The sequence below is a fragment of the Rhinopithecus bieti genome, unplaced genomic scaffold, assembly GCF_001698545.2.
Source record: "Rhinopithecus bieti isolate Rb0 unplaced genomic scaffold, ASM169854v2 scaffold_10706, whole genome shotgun sequence".
NCBI lineage: Eukaryota > Metazoa > Chordata > Mammalia > Primates > Cercopithecidae > Rhinopithecus > Rhinopithecus bieti.
Genome location: NW_016806811.1, coordinates 2123923 through 2141647, shown reverse-complemented (window position 1 = coordinate 2141647; position 17725 = coordinate 2123923). Strand labels below are relative to the sequence as shown.

Sequence of the window (17725 nt, the reverse complement as noted above, 5' to 3'; positions counted from 1 at the left end):
TATAATCCCAGCACTTTAAGAAGGTAAGGCAGGAAGATCACTTGAGCCCAGGAGTTTGAGGTCACAGTGAGCTATGATTGTACCATGGCACTCCAGCCTGAGCAACAGAGTGAGAACCTCTTTCTTAAAACAAGACAAACCTTTTGAAACTTTGTGTAAAATTATTTTCCTTACATATAATTTAACCATTCATAGCTGGTGTGGCATGTGGTCACTCTTCTTAAATACATTAAAATGACCTTCTTAATGACTGAAAAAGTACTCACAGCACATCTGTATTATGGATGTTTCCTTCTGGATATGGTTACTACCCCTTGGAAACTATATAAATGAGCATTTCTTCTTTTCTCTCCCTAGTCCTTTCTCTCTTCTCTTTTTCCTGTGTGTTTATGTTCATAACTGAAGGCGTATGTGATATGATGGTTGCAATTCTTTCTCAAGTTTGTGATAGCAATAGTCAAGGACAGAATGTATTTCAAAGCATATACAATTAAATCTGAGCTTCTATAGTATGAATTGTGAAAGACACTAGGTCGTGTATGGTTTTGTATAAGGGTTGGGACATTTAAAGTATAATATCTAAGAAACTTAAGGCAGACTCACAATATTTGCATTACCATTTAAGCTAATTAAGGAAAATAATAAATATTTTCACTGAAGTCTTACTTTTGAATTACTATAGTTCTATAATAGAAAGGTAATATGGGATGTACTTTTCTGCCTTAGAAAACTTTGTTCACTTTTGCCTTTTACTTTTAAGGGACTTACTTCCTAATGTCCAACTTACTGATTTAAGAAAGGTCCAAACTTACTTCTTTCAAAGAAAATGTTAAGAGTTTTGTGGCACAATCCAAAGCTAATGCAAAATGAGACCTTGACCAAATTTGTTTTATACACTAAATGAACTTGGATGGGAAAGACTCATTAATTTATTGCGAATGAAACAAAACAAAGGCCTAGGCTTGGCAAGATCTAATCCCAACACTTTGCGAGGTCAAGGAGGGAGAATCTCTTGAGCCCAGGAGTTCAAGACCAGCCCTAGCAACATAGAGAGACCTTGTCTCTACAAAATCAAAACAAAACAAAACACCAAAAAACACAGCAAGAAGTGCATTTGCTTTGACAGCTATGTTCTGGGAATAAATAATAGTTGTCATGAACCATAAAATGTAGCTCTCTTTTCATTAAACCTAACTTTTGCCTAGAAATCACGTATATGTTTATATACTATATATTTAAGTAAGAAAAAAAACCCTTTTGACCTCTTTGGATATGTATTCTACATATCTGCATAGCACCGGATTTTCTGAAGTGAAAAAGTAAAAGACCCTGATTTAAGTAATATATATCATTTAATGACTTATAACACCTGTTTTTTTTTTTAATGTTGAATTAAATCTATCTTTCTAAAATATGTTTCATATTCCTTTTTTTCTACTCTAGGTACAACTTTTCAACCTTTTTTATATTTCAAAGTCCAATGGTATTAAGTATGAAATGGTGCTTAACCTCAAATGTTAGAAATATAAAGCCTATGCTAAGTAGTTTCTGAAAAGATTGCAGTCTGCTTGGAATTTTCTTTTCATATATTAATTTTCATTTTACAAGAAATCCATTGTGCTTAAATTCCCCTAACAGTACATTCAAAATCAGGAGTATTACACTCTCATTGCCCATCTTTACAATTGTTAATGACTTCTCAGGGTAATTTTAACATTGGTAATACCTTAAGTAAATTCTTGTGAACACTTAGGATTCTTTTTCGTGTGAGATAGTTTATTGTATATTTACCGTTTCCTACAGTTTAGAAATAAAACTATTTCACATTACTTTTAAAGTCTTGCCACTATTTGTTTTTATAACTTAAACATAAAATTTGAATTTAGGGTGAGCTGCATAAATAGCCAAAAGAAAGAAAAGAATACTCTGACTTCCTTTGAAAAATCAGTTGCATACAGGTGTGTATGTATACATACACACACACAGATATACATAAAAACACACACACTGGATGAGACACAGGCAAGTAGCACAGAATACCTCATTAAAGGGATTTTGTTTGCATGTGTCTCAGCTATCAAAAATGTACCAATATTCTAATCATGTAATTTATATATGTACATATAAATTGAGTTACATTATATTTTATATGTGTATATGTATACATATATGTATACTTATGTGTCCGGAATTGGTGGGTTCTTGGTCTCACTGACTTCAAGAATGAAACCACAGACCCTCGTGGTGAGTGTTACAGCTCTTAAAGGCAGTGGGTCTGGAGAGTTGTTCCTTCTTCCCCTGTGGGTTCCCATGGTCTCGCTGGCTTCAGGAGTGAAGCTGCAGACTTTGGGTTCCTGGTCTCGCTGGCTTCAGGAGTGAAGCTGCAAACCTGCCAGTGAGTGTTGCAGCTCATAATTGCAACGTGGACCCAGAGTGAGCAGCAGCAAGATTTATTGCAAAGAGCAAAACAACTAAGCTTCCACAGTGTCAAAGGGGACCCCACAGATTGCTGCTGGCTGGCTGGCAGCCTGCTTTTATTCCCTTATCTGGCCCCACCTACATCCTGCTGATTGGTCCATTTTACAGAGAGCTGATTGGTCCGTTTTGACAGAGTGTGGATTGGTACCTTTAGAATCCTTGAGCTAGACACAGAGTCACAGAGTGTTAGTTAGCTAGATACAGAGTTAGCTAGATACAGAGTACCAATTGGTACATTTACAAACCTTGAGCTAGATACAGAGTACTGATTGGTACGTTTACAAACCTCGATTGGCTGGTATTCTTAACCACAACCTTCCAGCTAGACCGCAGAGTGCTTATTGGATGCACTTTCACAGCCGGCATCCTCTGAGCTAGACACGCCAGCAGCCTCACGAGCTGCACGCTCTCGTCCAAGTCCTCCACTAGCGCGCGTTAAGGGCGTAGCATACAGAGTGACATTGGTGGGTACCGGGATTGCGACTGACCGCTGAGCTAGGGACACAGAGTGCTGAGAATTGGTGCATTTACAATCCGATTTTTTTTTTCTTGAGCTAAGACATGAGTCACAAAGTGCTAGTCATCCAACGCTCTCCCCACTAGGTTAGCCTAGATAGGCAGAGTGGGCTGATTTGGTGGCACAGTACCATCCTCCAGCTGACATATAGAAAGCAGTTCTCCAAGTTCCCATCCAGTTCAGGAACCAGCTGGCGTTCCAGCTGGCTTCACCCAGTGGATCCTGCACCAGGGCTGCAGGCGGAGCTGCCTGCCAGTCCCTAGCGTGGCCTGCACTCTTCAGCCCTTGGGCTGTAGATGGGACCAGGCGCCACGGAGCAGGGGGCAGCAGCGGTCGGGGAGGCTCAGGCCGTGTGGGAGCCCACTGCAGGGGGGGAGCTCAGACATGGCGGGCTGCAGGTCCCAAGCCCCGCCCCACGGGGAAGCAGCTAAACCTGGCGAGAATTTGAGTGCAGCGCTGGCCGGGCACAGCTGGGGGACCCAGCGCAACCTCCGCAGCTGCTGGCCCCGGTGCTAAGCCCCTCACTGTCCTGGGCGGGCGGCGCCGGCTGTTGTGTGCGGGGCCTGTGGCACCCGCGCCCGCACCCGCTGGAACTCACTCCGGCCCGGGAGCCTGGCGCGCAGCCCTGGTTCCTGCCCAGGCAGCCCTGGTTCCCGAACGCGCCTCTCCCTCCACACCTCAGGCAAGCAGAGGGAGGCGGCTCCGGCCTCAGCCAGCCCAGAGAGGGGCCCCCACGGTGCAGTGGCGGGCTGAAGGGCTCCTCAAGCACCGCCAGAGTGGACGCCGAGGCCAGAGGCTGAGGAGGCGCTGAGAAGAGGTGCCGAGAGCAAGGGCTGCCAGCACACTGTCGCCTCTCACTTATACATATGTACATATAAATATGTATATATATGTATATACAATACATATATACATATAAGTGTATATATAAATGGTGTATATACATATTTATATGTATAAATATGTACATATACATATGTGTAATGTGTACATATACCTGTGTAATATGTATATACACATATATGTGACACATGTGTGTATACACGTATATGCATTTTATGTGTGTATGCATACATACTATATATACATACATAAAATACATATGTACATATATGTATATTTATAAAGTACATATATATGCATAGGTATGTAACTCAATAAGGTTTCTAAAAGTGATTGTTATCATAAGCTGTGACTTTTCAAAATGTTGTTTGGTTTCCTGAAATATGTACATAAAAGCATCCAATTTGCTTACTGAAAAATTCTGAGCCTTACTTCAGACTTACTTAGTTGTGTAGGGATGAGACTCAGAAATCTGCTTTTACAAAAATCTGATGTTCATTTTGGAAAACCTCCTAAATACCAGTAGTTACAGTGTTATTCAGTTTGAAATCTATCGTATTATTCAAAACTTGAACACTCTTAAATTATAGCACTTTTAATCCCGTTTGTAAATCATTGTTATTAAAAAGACTGAATATCTGGAGCTTGTAGTGAGCCGAGATCACGCCACTGCACTCCAGTCTGGGCGACAGTGCAAGACTTGATCTTAAAAAAAAAAAAAAAAAAAAAAAAAAAAAGCCTGAATATCTTAAACCATGGACAGACAGTATAAATTTGCTTCAATCCACTGAAGAAAACAGAAGCTAAAGGGTTCTGATAGGCTGGACTAATCTACAAATATTGTTGCTAAAGCTGGCTAGCCATTTGGAATAAAAAAATCACATTTCTATCTCACTGTTTCCCAAAATGATAAAATATGGAAAATAGCATAAATGTAAAAACAAGAAATAAAGCTACAAAAAAATTAGCATAGATGGGAAAAAAATTGATATTGGGCTAAGAAAATCCTAAATTATCACATGCTGGAAGCAAGGCGGAAAAGATAGATATGTTTGATTACAACAAAATATCTGGTATAGCAAGATGATATAAACAAAATTATAACAAGCAACAGACAAAATATTTGTAACCTACTTAATTTTGTGAGGACTAAGAAGGGGTGTTAAGAAAAATGAGATAAAACATGTAAAACAAGTATTTTATAGAAGAGGCAAGTCTTAGGAAACGTTTTAAGAACTCAATAAAGTAAGGTGTTATTAGATTCACAAAGAATGTATAAGGTTGATTATATCTCTGATATTCGTGAACATATATAGAAAAATAGGTATTCATGGCCGGGTGCGGTGGCTCAAGCCTGTAATCCCAGCACTTTGGGAGGCCGAGACGGGCGGATCACAAGGTCAGGAGATCGAGACCATCCTGGCTAACACGGTGAAACCCGTCTCTACTAAAAAATACAAAAAACTAGCCGGGCGAGGTGGCGGGCGCCTGTAGTCCCAGCTACTCTGGAGGCTGAGGCAGGAGAATGGCCTAAACCCGGGAGGCGGAGCTTGCAGTGAGCTGAGATCCTGCCACTGTACCCCAGCCTGGGCAACAGAGCGAGACTCTGTCTCAAAAAAGAAAAAAAAGAAAAAAAAAAAAGAAAAATAGGTATTCATAATCTACCATTAGACTAAATTTATTTTAATAATTTCTACCAAGATTCCCTGCAAAATTACTATTCGGTTTTCACTCTTAGTGTATGTCTTGCCAAGAAGAGGAACTGTTACTATGGGGAAATAGAATTTAAAATAAAATCCCTTTCCAATACATAAAACTTCTTCACAAAGACAGAATAGAAAGGAAGTGTTTTTATTATTGAATAAGTACTAAACCAGAATGTGATATGCACTACAGGGAATACTGTTAAGACACTGCAAAGATGGAAATCTTACTCTTTTAATGACACACAGATTCAATACATTACATACATGTTGTCAAGCTAATCTAGTGCTTAATCAAATAACAGTTATTTTGTATAGAGTTCATTTTAAATTCACTTGGTAATTGAGATGACGATCTGTGTTAGCCAATTGGCTTTATCTAAAGGAAAACTCAACTTCTTATATCTTTATGCCAGGTAGTAGATTTGCAACTTGGTGCCAGGTGCCCAGCAAAGTTAGGCTCCTAACCTCCTATAGAAACTGGGAGATAGGGTCACTGTCTTCCTACATTTCAAAGAGATGATACTCCCAGATTCCAGAGAAAGCTAGAGAGAGGGTAATTTAGTTTTTTAAAAGATGTGCATGCATTTCAAAGAGACAAAGAACTTGAAAGGTTTAATGTAGATATTCTCAGAAAAGGGTGAGTGAGGGTTGGGATGGGCAGCTGAGAGAATCTCTTTTCTTATTGTCACCAGAGAGAATTAAGCCTCTTATTTTTTATATGTATTTGCCCTTACTGTCAACCCTACATAAATGTCTGTGTGTACAAGAAAGAGGATAGAGAAGTCTGTTCGCTGCAGCATTGCTTGTATATACCTCATGCAAAACTAAAACTTAGAAAGAACTAAATGCTCATGTATAGGGGAGAAATAAAGTGAGCAATTACATATCCATACTAGGAGATACTATGCAGCAGTATAATAACATTTATATAAAAACTTGTATAAGAATTTAAAGGCTTTATAAGCCATTTGGAAAGATACATACCAAATTTCTGATGGCAATTGTAGAGGACTGGAATTGGGAATGTTGGTCAAGGCCAACTTTAGCTTTTTAGATAAAGTTTACATATTATGGCAATGTATTATAGTTGACAATTCATTTTACACTGGTCACTGTGTTTGCTACACTGTACTGAAAAGAATTCCCATTTGGAACATGATGCTTTATAAAAATAACTGGTTTGAATTATCTTACATTTTATTACATTTAATGACATCAATGATTTTGTGCTTTTTCGATTTTGCATACATCAGTTTATTTAATAATCAGTTAACTTCTTTAAGATAAATAGCTGGAATTATCAGCTCAGTAAAAATGTCCATCTACATTTGCATGGTTGAATTTGTTGTTGCTCACTGTAGTCATTGTTTAAGAATAGATAACTGTGCAATTTAAAGAATAGGCTTTATATACATATAAAATCATATCAGCTACCCATTTCTTCTACATAGATTTCTGTTTTGAAAAATGAGCATATAACAGTATGATTCTTCTTATTTCTAATTCATCAACTAATGTGTATATGTGGAAGGAGGAGAAGGAAGTATGAGTATGGATGATAGAGTTTACAGTTACATATAAAGTATTGCTGATACTTTTTGTATATTAGTTATTCAATCTGCTGCCTCTGAAAAGTCACTTGAACACCACCTAGTATTTTTCCACAAGCCCATCAGCATTTTCCAAATCAAATCCATTATCTTTCAATCTTTCCACTGCTAAATATGCCCTAGAGGATTAAGTGTTTATATATTATAATTTGAATAAATTATGAGTCTATTCACTCCAAGATAACATATAATGCTATATTCTAATGGTATAATTATTTTGCTGAATTTTTTGAACCACAGTAAATTTATAGCTGCCATTTTCCTCCCTTTATAAAACCTTTGATTTTGAGTCTTTGGTATATCATTAGTCATGCTGTTAAATTGTGACATGGGAGCCTACAAAACTTTGAAGGAATAAAGCAAGTGTTTTAGATAAAGTCTTTTAATAATGTTGGTGGACTCTTGCTTCAATTTTAATTCAACACACTGTTTCATTTGTCTTCTGGGGTTAAAGAACAATATCTGCGGATTTCTTTATTTTTTTGATTATAAGCTTTTAGATAACCTCCAAAAACTTTTCTCTTATAGAAATTTTGTGTTATAAAGTACTACAGTACTCTTGTGCTGGTAACTCAGAATAATTTTAATAGCTTGGAGTAGAATCCAGTTTTTCATAGCATAACACCTTTAAAAATTGAATATATACTCTAGACTGTTTGTGTGGTACCACCTGAGAATATTTCTATCCAATCCTGTTTACCAGGATGATGATTTAATGATAAATTCAATACACATTGCTAACAATGTAGAATATGTACAGTAATTGACCTTATACAGAAAGCAGTTATGGTTAAAATAAAAATTTGATGACAGGATACATATGTCAGTCACTCCTCAGGTACATACAATGCTAAGTATATGACATTATATACTTAGTAATATAATGTCATTATACTTGACCATTACTCAAGTAATGGTCACTGCTACCCCAAAATCAGCTCATGTTCAAACATTTAACAAAGCATTTCAGTATAAGATTAAGGTTGATTGGGCCAGGCGTGGTGGCTCACACCTGTAATCAAGCACTTTGGGAGGCCGAGGCAGGTGGATCATGAGGTCAGGAGATTGATACCATCTTGGCCAACATGGTGAAACCCCATCTCTATTAAAAATACAAAAATTAGCCAGGCGTGGTGGCATGCACGTGTAGTCCCAGCTACTCAGGAGGCTGAAGCAAGAGAATCTCTTGAACCCAGAACCTGGGAGGCAGATGTTGCAGTGAGCAGAGATCGTGCTACTGCACTCTGGCCTGGGCGACAGAGCAAGACTCTGTCCCGGGCCCCTCCCCCCAAAAAAGACTAAAGCTGATTGCTGAATCAATGCTAAGTTTAATATATTCAAATATTTGTCATGCATTTATATATTAAAACACTCATTTTTTTCCACTCTACATTTTTACTACAAAGGGAGCATGAAATAAATACTTCACTCTGTAGCAGACTTTTCAGGTATTTCACAGCTTAATGAAAGTCCCCAAAGATGAATTTATTCCATGTATATTTTAAGATAGCTCTAGATGGACTGAGCTAAGCTGAATTCTGAGTACATGGAATCCATTACTATACCAAGCTCCTTTAATTCATTGTTATTTATTGCTGTCCTGACTTGTGAGTGCAGACAGAGTCTGATGTGATAACCTCTCTTCTAAGCTGTGGACATTAATGGACATGAACTACCACTGAAATATCAGCACCCAAATGCTGTACTTGCAATTCAGAGAAGACAACTAAATGTTTATTTTCTCCTTTAACGCACCATGCAATAAATAAAATCAATAGAGAAAGAAGAGAAGTTAATACCTTCTTTTCTCATTAATGAGTTGGACAAGCTTCCAAATGACTACCTCTAGTAGTGATATTTTTGGAACTGCATATAATGAGAGTCTGTCTTTTAACCTTTACTAAATGACATATTTGTAAGTACATGTTTAAAGCTCTCTTGTTCTTTTAAAATCAAGGTTAATCATGAACTTGAAGGTAAAAAGAAACATCATCTGTCAAATGAAGTTGTCTATAAGTGTCACCCATTTAAGTTGCTTATGTTAGAGAAAAAATTTTAGTCAGATCCCGTTAAGTACTTAGATGCAATGTTTCATTCCCTTCCCAGCCCCCATGTTGTAAGTGAAATATCCAATATGTCATGGTTGGTTAATTCTTCTCTAACCTTTGTTTTAGGTGTCACTTTTAATGTAGGAACTCAGTATTTCTAAAACAGAATTTGTATCTTAGTCCATTTTCTTCTGGCTTATAACAAAATACCCCAAACTGGGTAATTTACAAGAAAAAAAATTATTTCTTACAATTCTGGAGTCTGGGAAGTCCAGGGTCAAGGGGCTGCATCTGGTTCGGGTCTTCTTGCTAGCGAGGACTCTCCGTGGGGTCCTGTGGTAGTGAAGGACATCACATAGCAAGGGAGCTGAGCATGCTAGTCCAGGCCTCTCTTCCTCTTCTTATAAACCACCAGTCCCACTCCTGTGATAACTCATTAATACATTAATCCATGAATCACCTCTTAAAAGCCCATCTCTCAATACTAACACTTTGGGGATTAAGTTTCAACATGAATTTTGGAGATGACAAACATTCAAACTATAGCAATTATTATATACCTTCAATATTGGTCTGTTCAGCATACCAAAAAAAGCACAAAAACCAATACACAGGATCAAAACAAAAATTCAGTTTTTTGAAATAATAAACAAAATTGATAGATCACTAGCTAAACTGAACAAAAAGAAGACTTAAATAAGCACAATTAGAAATGATAAAAGTGACATTACAACTGATACTATAGAAATAGAAAAGATCATTGGAGACTACTGTAAGTATATCTACACACAAACTAGAAAACCTAGAGGAAATTGATAAATTCCTGGAAACCTACAACCTCTCAAGATTGAACTTTGTTAATGAAACAATTATTTAAAAAAGATATTTGCCAGAATCAGGAGCATAGAGCAGATCCACCTTGTTATGGGTTGAATTGTGTTCCCCTAAAAGACATGTTGAAGTCTGATATGGTTTGGCTGTGCCCCCACCCAAAGCTCATCTTGAATTGTAGTTCCCATAATTCCCATGTGTTGCAGGAGGTACCCTGTGGGAGATAATTGAATCATGGGAGTGGCTTCCCCCATACTGTTTTTGTGGTAATGAATAAGTCTCACAAGATCTGATGGTTTTATAAGAGGAAACCCTTTTCATTTGATTTTAATTCTGTCCTGCCTGCTGCCATGTAACAGGTGCCTTTTGCCTTTCACCATGATTGTGAGGCCTCCCCAGCCACGTGGAATTGGGTCCATTATTTCTTTATAAATCACCCAGTCTTGGACTTGTCTTTCTCAGCAACACGAAAACAGGCTAATAGAAAGTCCCAACCCCCTGTACCCCAGAATGTGATCTTTTTTGAATATAGGGTGGTTGCAGATGTAATTAGACAAGATGAGGTCATACTCACATAGCTTGGCCTGCTAATACAATATGACTGATGTCCTTACTAAAAGGTAGCTATTTGAAGACACAGATAGGGAGAACATGTGAAGACAGAGGATTAGAGTGATTCAGCGACAAACCAATGAGCACAGATTGCTGACAAACCACCAAAACCTAAGAAAAGGCAAGGATAAATTTTTCTACAGATTTTTGGGGAAGGCTGGTCTTGCTGACATCCTTTGTCTTGGACTTCTAGCCTCCAGAACTTTGAGACAATGCATTTCTGTTTTGATACTTTGTTGCAGGAGCCCTAGAGAATGAATACACCACCATCACCAGCTCTGCTTCTTTTATAGATCAGGAAAAATGTTGAAATGGAAAAATATATCACCACAACTAAGGTTAAATTAGAAGCAGTACAAAAGAGAATAGACTATTGAAAACACAGTAAGTTATATATATGGAATGGTGCTATAGTTTGAATGTCTCCTCTAACATTCACATTGAAATTTAATTTCCAATGTAACTGTATTGGTAAGTGAGGCCTTTAAGAGGTGATTAGTTCATGATGGCTTGTCATCATCATGGGATGGGTTAGTTATTGCAACACTAAATTTGTTATAAAACAGAGTTTGTCCTGATTTATTTATTTATTTATTTATTTATTTATTTATTTATTTTCTTTCTTCTTCTTTCTTTCTTTCTTTCTTTTCTCTTTCACTCTCTCTCTCTTTCTCTCACACACACACACATGCACCCACACAAACGCGCACACACACACACACCCTGACTGACTTCTGCCTTCTACCTTTTGGCCATGGGATGATGCTTCTCTCTCTTCTCTCTGTCTTTCTCTCTCTCTCTCTCTCTCTCTCTCACACACACACACACACACACACACACACACACACACACACTTGCTTCTGTCATCCACCCTTTGGCCATGGGATAATGCTCATCATGCTCATAGGTTTCCCACACTTTAAAACTCTGATCCAAATAAACTTCTATCGTTTATAAATTACCCAGTCTGTGGTATTCTATTGCAGCAGTAGAAAACAAACTAAAACAGTTGAAAAAGGACACAGTAGCGCAATGCAAACAAACCAAAAAAAAGTACAGATATTAAAAAAGGAGGATAGCAAAGACTTGGAACCAACCCAAATGCCCATCAATGACAGATTGGATAACGAAAATGCATCACATATATGTCATGGAATACTATGCAGCCATAAAAAAGAATGAGTTCATGTCCTTTGAAGGGACATGGATGAAGCTGGAAACCATCATTCTCAACAAACTAACACAGGAACAGAAAACCAAACACTGCATGCTGTCACTCATAATTGGGAGTTGAACAATGAGAACATATGGACACAGGGAGGGGAACATCACATACTGGGGCCTGTTGGGGATTAGGAGGTAAGGAGAGGGATAGCAATAGGAGAAATACCTAATGTAGATGACGAGGTGTGGATGGGTGTAGCAAACCACCATGGCACATGTATACCTATGTAACAAACCTGCACATTCTGCACATGTATCTCCAGAACTTTAAGAATAATAAAATTTTTTTTAAAATTAAAAAAAAAACACTGCTGAAAGAAATTTAAGCAGGTGTCAATAAATGGAAAGCTATCTCATGATCATGGAATGAAACAATATTGCTAAAATGTTCATACTACACAAAGCAATTGACAGATTCAATGCAATCCCCATCAAAATTACGATAGCTTTTTTTTTTCTTTTAAAGAGGTAGAAATAACAATCCTAAAATTCATTTGGAACTCTGAAACATCCCAAATAGCCAAAGGAATCTTGAGAAATCAGAGAGCAAAGCTGGAGACAGCATCTTTTCTGATTTCAAAATTGAAACAGCATGGTACTGGGATAAAGACAGACACATAGACCAGTGGAACAGAATCAACAACCTCAGTGAAGTCAGCAAGGTGGCAACCTAGAGTTAGCCAGGACTCACCCTCCCACAAAAAGAAACTAAAGTAACAAATAAACAACTGTATTTTGACTAGACTCGCTGAAGAATTATGCTGGAGAGCACCAGGGGAGTATCAACATTTCTGTGGAGCACAGATGCCCAGGATAGCACCAGAGAGAGGAGAGTGAGGCCTTCTGACCCTGCCTCACTGTCTCTCCCATCAAAACCAACTTAGAGTCAGGAGGGAGTTCTTACTGGGAAAAGCTGAGCTATGGGTGTCCAGCAGCCCCTGTTGCCACCAAATGCCAGCTCTTCTTGTTAGAGTAAAGTCCCCCAATCTTCACAGGCACCAAATCCATTTTGCAGATTAACCAGGAGCTCAGGCAGATACATTGTCTCAGAGTAGAAGCCTACATTGAGCACTCATCGCCCTTGTGACCTAAGCTTCTATAGCTTGGTGCCATCCTAAAACTGCACCCATTACTGAAGTGCACCCTTTTCTAGGAGCTGCTAGCAACCGATTGTTTATCTGTCCCTGAGGCCTCACCATCATTCCACCATGTTTACACAGGTTCCTGCAGCACCATGACCCCAGCTGTCCAGAGCCTAGGCCTGAAGGAATAATCCAGACCCTGGTATCCAAACCCATTTGCCTGTCTTGAAGGAACAGGCAAATCTGCCCAGTATGGGAGCCACTAAACAGCAGGTCAGCTACTTTGTCCATACACACCCATGACCCACAGCCAGATGGCCTGCCAAGAATGTGTGCACCTGTACCTGGCCTATGGAAGACCTGCCCCCCAACAGATTGCCACAGAGCCTCCCAGCACTGCCATGCCTATGCATACCTAGCCTGACATCGAGTCTAGCTGCAGCCTTGCCTGTTTGGAGAAAGAACCACACAGCATCCCAGTTGGCCACACTCTTGTGCCCCCAAGCATAGCCTGACAGGCATCTGGCAGCAGCCACCAACTCTCCAGAGAGCCCAATGAAAGGCCAGTCAGTCTTCTGTGCCCACATGCAACCAGCCTGACAATGGGCCCAGAGCCTCTACCCAGCGAAACCTCTCTACTGTCATCAAAAATTCCTACAGCCTAGACCACTGAGGCAGTTTCAAACATTGCTGACAGGGATTACAGCAGAAGAAAAATGGATGGAAAACACACTATCCACCCAAAAACAAAGCCATTACACCATATTAAACCAACACTCATAGTCCCATCTACAAAAAAAAAAAAAAAAAAAAAAAAAGGTTTTCACCATGAAAACTACTATATAAAATTAATAAGAGTGACTATTCCACTAGATATGCAGATATCTACATAGGAGCATAAGAAATATAAAAAACCTTGGAAACATGACAACTCCCAAAGAAAGACATAAGTCTCAAGTAACAGGCCCCAGAGAAAACAACATTTACCAAATGCCCGAAAAACAATTCTAAATAATAATTTTAAGTAAGCTAAGTGAGCTACAAGAGAACACAAAAAAATTCAATAAAATAAGGAAAATATGATCTGAGTGAGAAATTCAACAGAGATAGACATTTAAAAAAAAGATACAAACAGAAATTTTGGGGCCAAAGAATTTAATGAATGAAATAAAAAAATACAATTGAGAGCTTTAACAGACTATATCAAGCAAAAAAAAAGAATTTCTGAACTTGAAAACCATCTTTTGAAATAGAGGAACAAATTGAAGTAGAAATAAAAATAATAAAGAAAACCTATGGGACTTGTGAGACATCATTATGCAAATAAATTTTGCATGATAGCATTTCCAGAGGTAGAAGAGATGGGGAAAGTCACAGAAGACCTTTTAATGAAATAATAGCTGAAAACTTTCCAAGTATTGAGAGATATATGAACATTCATATTCAGAAATCTCAAGGGTCCCCAATTAAATTCAATTTCAAAAAAACCCTGCTAAGACCCATTATAATAAAATTGTCAAAAGTCAAAGACAGAATTTTAAAAGCTGTAAGATAAAAGTGTCTAGTCAACTTTAAGGGAATTTTCATTGGACTATTAGCAGATTACCCAGCAGAAGAGTGAATAGGATGTTATATTCAAAGTGCTGAAAATTAAAAAAAAAAAAAAAAACTGTCAGCTAAGATATTATATTCAACAAAGCTATTCTTCAGAAATGGAGGAAAAATAGACATTCCCAGACAAGTAAATCTGAGGGAATTCATCACCAATAGACTGGCCTTTCAAGAAATACTTAAGGAAGTGCTACACATGGAAACTAAAGAACGATAATTCCTATCATTAAAGCATGTGAAAGTATGTTACAGGTTAAGGAATAAAAACAAAACGTAAAAGCATAAAATTCACCATGAAAGGTAAATTAATAAATCAAATTGATAATACACCAGTGATATAATGGTGCTGTGTAAATCTCTCAATCCTCTAGTATGAAGGTTTAAAGTCAAAATGGTCAAAAATAACACAAGTTACAGTTAGTGGCTAAGGAAATTTTAATAAATTAAGATAACAAAATATATATTGTGGGGTAGTAAAACTCTAGAGTATTTTTATGATAAAAAATTAAGCAGTGATCAGCTTAAAATAGTCTAGTATAACTGCAGGAGTCTTTGTGTTAACCTCATGGCGATCATAAAGAAAGAAATTACAGCAACAAACCAGACAGAGGAAAGAAAGCATAGCAGCACAGAAAACCACAACACTTGAGAGCTAAACAAGAAAAGAAGGTATAATTCATCTATAAGACAGCCAGGAAACAACTTTTAAAATGTCAGGTTAAATCCTTACCTGTCAAAAATTACCTGGGGTAAATGAATTAAATTGTACAGTTAAAAGATATAGAGTGACTGAATGGATTAAAAACAAACAGGACCCAAATACTTGCTAGCTTCAGGAGACTACTTCACCATTAAAGACAAACATTAAAGACTTAAAGTGAAGGGATGGAAAAAGACATTCCATGCAAAAGTAAACAAAAAGTGAGAAAAGGCAGGCATACCTTCATAAGATAAAACAGACTTGAAGTCAAAACTGTAAAAAGAGACAAGGTCATTATATAAGGATAATGACCTTACATAAAGGGATCAATTCAACAAGAGGATATAACAATTGTAAAAACATATATGCACTCAATACTGGAGGATCCAGATACATAAAGCAAATATTATTAGATCTAAAAGGAGAGATAGATTGCAATACAATAATAGCAGGGGACTTTGAGACCCTACTTTAACAATGGACAGACAGATCACCTAGACAAAAAATCGACTACAGAACGTCAGAGTTAAACTACACTCTAGATTAAATGGATCTAACATCCATTTATATAACATTTCCTCCAACTGCTGCAGAATACACATTTTTCTCAACATTCTCCATGTTAGATAACATGTTAGGTCACAAAGCAAATCATTACAAGTTTAAGAAAATAGAGATTGTATCAAATAACTTTTATGACCACAATGACATAAAGCTAGAAATCAACAACAATAACAATTTTGGAAAATTCACAAATACATGGAAATTAAACAACATGGCTACTAAACAACCAATGGGTTGATGAAAAAAATTAAAGAGAAATTAAAAATTTATTTGAGACAGAAAACAATGGAAACAAATTATACCAAAACCTATGAGACAACAAAAGCAGTTTTAAGAGATAAGTTTACAGCAATAAATGCCTACATCTATCTATCTATCTATCTATCTATCTATCTATCTATTTTTTAAGCAACCTAAAATTACACCTCAAGAAACTAGAAAACAACAACAAACTAAATGCAACATTGGTAGAATTTAAAAAAAAAAAAAAAAAAAAGGCTCAGAGAAGAAATAAAATAGAGACAAAAAACCAATTCAAACATCAATGAAATAAGGAGTTAGTTTTCTTTTTTTGAAAAGATAAAGCAATTGACAAACATTTACCTAGACTAAAAAAAAAGAGAGAGAAACTCAAATAAAGTCAGAGATAAAAAGGAGACATTACAACTGATGGCACAGAAATACAGAGGATCATAAGAGACTTATATAATACTATACACCAACAAATTTGATAACATAGAAGAAACGAACAAATTCCTGGACACATACAGACTACCAAGATTAAATTATGAAGAAATACAAAATCTGAACAAAGCAATAATGCTTAAGGAAACTGAATCATTAATAAAAAGCCTTCCATCAAAGAAAAGTCCAGGACTTAATAGCTTCACAGCTGAATTATATCAAACATTTAAAAGAGAACTAATATCCATTCTTCTCAAACTATTCCAGATTATTTAAGAGGAGGGAATATTTCCAAACATATTTTATGAGGTCAGAATTAACTTTATTTCAAAACCGGACGAGGACACAATGAAAAGAAAACCTACAGGCCAATATCCCTGATGAACATAGATGCAAAAATTCTGGATAAGACTTAGCAAATTGAATATAACAGTACATTAAAAAGATCATTTACGGAGGGCAGAGCAAGATGGCCAAATAGGAACAGCTCCAGTCTGCAGCTCCCAGCGCCAGTGACACAAAAGACAAGTGATTTCTGCATTTTCAACTGAGGTACTGGGTACATCTCACTAGGGAGTGCTGGACAATCGGTGCTGGTCAGCTGCTGCAGCCCGACCAGCAAAAGCTGAAGCAGGGCGAGGCATTGCCTCAGCTGGGAAGTGCAAGAGGGAAGGGAATCCCTTTTCCTAGCCAGGGGAACTGAGACACACAACACCTGGAAAATCGGGTAACTCCCTCCCCAATACTGCGCTTTACCAAGGGTCTTAGCAAACGGGCACGCCAAGAGTTTTTATCCCACACCTGGCCGGGAGGGTCCCACGCCCACGGAGCCTCCCTCATTGCTAGCACAGCAATCTGCAATCTAACGGCAAGACAGCAGCAAGGCTGGGGGAGGGGCGCCTGCCATTGCTGAGGCTTAAGTAGGTAAACAAAGCTGCTGGGAAGCTCGAACTGGGTGGAGCTCACAGCAGCTCAAAGAGGCCTGCCTGTCTCTGTAGACTCCACCTCTAGGGACAGCGCAGCTAAACAACAACAACAACAGCAACAAAGCAGCAGAAACCTCTGCAGACGCAAATGACTCTGTCTGACAGCTTTGAAGAGAGCAGTGGATCTCCCAAGGCGGAGGTTGAGATCTGAGAACGGACAGACTGCCTGCTCAAGTGGGTCCCTGATCCCTGAGTAGCCTAACTGGGAGACATCCCCCACTAGGGGCTG

General features: G+C 38.0%; 1 long non-coding RNA gene across 1 annotated transcript in view; it reads right to left on the bottom strand.

Annotated features, from left to right (window-relative positions):
* The window catches only part of LOC108533190 (uncharacterized), a 52516-nt gene that overhangs the window by 8497 nt on the left and 26294 nt on the right, over window positions 1-17725 (bottom strand). Inside the window, exon 3 of the long non-coding RNA XR_001886677.1 lies at window positions 9454-9535. This is a non-coding gene — a long non-coding RNA (uncharacterized LOC108533190). The remainder of the gene's footprint in view (window positions 1-9453; window positions 9536-17725) is intronic.